The sequence below is a fragment of the Panthera tigris genome, chromosome B4, assembly GCF_018350195.1.
Source record: "Panthera tigris isolate Pti1 chromosome B4, P.tigris_Pti1_mat1.1, whole genome shotgun sequence".
In the NCBI taxonomy this organism is placed as follows: domain Eukaryota; kingdom Metazoa; phylum Chordata; class Mammalia; order Carnivora; family Felidae; genus Panthera; species Panthera tigris.
Window position 1 is genome coordinate 112,655,172 of NC_056666.1, and position 2,977 is coordinate 112,658,148.

The 2,977-nt window shown below is 41.0% G+C and overlaps 1 long non-coding RNA gene across 2 annotated transcripts; it reads right to left on the minus strand.

Moving 5' to 3' along the window:
* Positions 1-828: 828 nt before the first annotated feature.
* Positions 829-2,200, minus strand: LOC122240415. Of its 2 annotated transcripts, none has more exons than XR_006220147.1 (4): positions 1,996-2,200; positions 1,571-1,702; positions 1,148-1,344; positions 829-1,061 (listed from the first exon to the last, which is right to left on the minus strand). It is a non-coding gene; the product is annotated as an uncharacterized LOC122240415 (long non-coding RNA). The 2 variants fall into 2 exon arrangements; XR_006220146.1 differs by having other exon boundaries at positions 1,148-1,431.
* Between the last annotated feature and the right edge of the window lie 777 nt (positions 2,201-2,977).

A 2,977-nucleotide genomic window follows, 5' to 3' on the forward strand; every position in this document is an offset into this window, starting at 1 on the left:
ACACAGAATCGGAAGCAGGCTCCAGGCTCTGAGCCATCAGCCCAGAGCCCAACGCAGGGCTCGAACTCACGGACCGTGAGATCGTGACCTGAGCTGAAGTCAGACACTTAACCGACTGAGCCACCCAGGAGCCCCATGTTCATTCAGTTCTTAGGAAGAGGTCTCTTCCTGGCTTGCAGGGGGCAGCCTTCTTGTTGTGTCCTTACATGGAGGAGAGAAAGATAGAGTGTGCTTTGTATCTGCCCTTCATATATATAGATCTAATCCCATCATGGGACCTCAACCTCATGATCTCCTCTAAACTCATTACCTCCCACAGATGGGCTCCAAATATTGTAACATTGGGGGTTAGGATTTCAACATATACATTTTGGAGGAACACGAACTTGCACAAGGATACATTCTAAATTCTTCAGAGGAGAGACCATGAGGAACAGCCTACACATGGATATGTCAGGTCATTATTCCCCTAAAATGAGTCATTCAAGGTAAGAATACTAACATATTTGAGAGAATATAAATCAATCTTATTTCCAAAAAAGGATGCTGATGTAGGCTTCCACCATATCAATTATCAAGTGTTTGCAGAAACATAAACAATAACAAACAAATGAAATTCAAGAATCTAGCACCCAAGTTGTTTTACTTGGTGACCATCTCCTGGTTAGTGACCTTGACTCTACACAGCGACGCAGTAAAGAATAAATGAAGTCACCTAACAACCTTTTAATTCTGTAACTCTATCCATGAATTATCCACTCTACCTCCTATAACTGTCTTTTGGAAGATATGCAATCTTTCCTATTTCATTTTTTCTCTTCCTTCAGACACTCTATTCTGCATATTTTATGAAAGTACTTACAGGCTGCTAAACCTGAAGGATATTTCTATTGAGACATGCCAAATATAGGACAGGTTTCTTCTCCTCCTATATTTCCATGAGTTGGTGCAAATAAAGGCTGATGAACTGGTGTCTATTCTGTCAATGTATTATCTGCTCGCTCCCCTCCAGCCATCACTGGGAGGATTTTGCGCACGGACGCACCATCAGATCTGTACTCCTGGAAATGAAGAGTTTTTGCAGTGAATAGCAGCTACGTTCTAATTATATTAATTCAGACTGCAATTTCTTTGAAATATAAAGGACCTGCTGTCGGCGTGGGGTGGACAATGGAGGCTGAACATGTCAACGACATGACAAATTCCTCGAGCAGAGTGCCAGATGTATTGTTGCCCGGGATTCTTTTCTGAGAGCAAATTCGGCAAGCACTATCAGTGTCAACTCTGGAGTAAGGAATCAGTTCGTTTATCTTTCCAAGCTGCAGGTACATCTGCCAGAAGAGTCTGCCAACAGATGAATTGGTAATTAAAATCATTTCCGTGGTTGGAGGAGCGATTCGAAAAGTGTTCCTCTTTTCTTTCTTCCTTTTCCTGTGTAGTGGAAAAACTTGGTGAATACGGGCATTGATTTGCCACGGGCAAGGCTAGAGTTGTGTGATTCACTAGTGCCTCACGGCCCGCATTAGGGCTTGAACACGTTTCCTGGGATTTGCCGTTAAGCTCTACTTACAGAATATTAAAGTTCTGGTTTTGCTAGCGCTGTATCCTCTCTCGTCTTGGAAAGGTTCTCAGCAAAACCTAATAGTACCGCTCAGTTCTCAGAAGGGGTATACTGTATCTCTCCCTTGTGCCTGTTACGGGGCTAGAACAAATAATAAATAATGATGGCAGACTTCAACGTATGTTAAAGTTGATAACAAATTACATGTACTATATGTAATCATTATACGCTATACTTAATATAGATGCTCATTCAGTACCTGTTCCTCACGGTTACTCAGCAAATGTGTTTCGCTCTTCCCTTCAGAGCCCCTGCTTTGCCACCCACATCATCATTAGCATCATTTTCATCATGATTGTCATCATCATCATCATCACAAGGACAACAAAATCAACCAGCATTTATTGAGCGTTTACTATGAATAATCTACGCACTTTATATGTATTCATTTCTGTTATCCTACCGCCCGGTGCTCCTTTGGCCCTGGTGCACGATAAGAAGGGTGAGGCGCAAAGCCAACCCAGCTAGGAGGGATCAGAACTGGAGATTCGAGCCAAGCAGCCTAAGACTCAAGGCCTCTTGCTTAACTCTTTCGCAATAACGTCACACGGCACCATGTAAATCAGTTCATGACAGTAATTTTCCGAGATGACGCAATAGCCCATTAATTACTTATCTTTTATATACATTTGTTTACTCTCTTCTTTCTTTTATTCCTCCTTTGCTCCTCCCTCCTCCCTTCTGTCTTCCCTGCTTTTATGCCTCTATAAATAGCTGCTCATGTTTTTCTAGCAACAAAGCAAGATTTTCTACCATCCTCAGAGACTCAGGGGAATCTTTATAAGAGTCAGTAAATGGAAGAGAGTGTTTTAAGATAAACTTTCAAACTACTTTAAGAATTTTTTTTAATCAAGGCAGCAAAATGATGTAAATTTATAGACATTAGTGATCTAGAAGTTTACCACTGTGTTATCAGCATATGCATGTGTATAGAGACCCATGTACCTGTATATAGAGTAGGACATTGAAACTCATCAAACACATTTAAATACATGAGTTCTTAGTGACACTAACAGTAAAAACACAGCAAGAACTTACGTTAACTTTAGAAGATACCAGAGAGAACCAACTAATTATTCTGCAAACTGGTAGATAAGGGAAAGAAAAAGCATTTATTCTGGGTTTCTTATGTGAACTTCATTTCATATAACCAACTATGTAACGAGGGGAAAGCTTTCCCTTACAGAAGTGTCCTGGTTAATAAATGAGAAAGCAATCATCTTTATGCATGTGTCCAAACCCACAGAATGTTCACCACCCAGTGTGAACCCTGATGGAAACTAGGGACTCTGAGTGATAATGACGTGTCAGTGTGGCTTCCTTCATTATAATCGTGCATAGCTGTCGGTGTTGGCT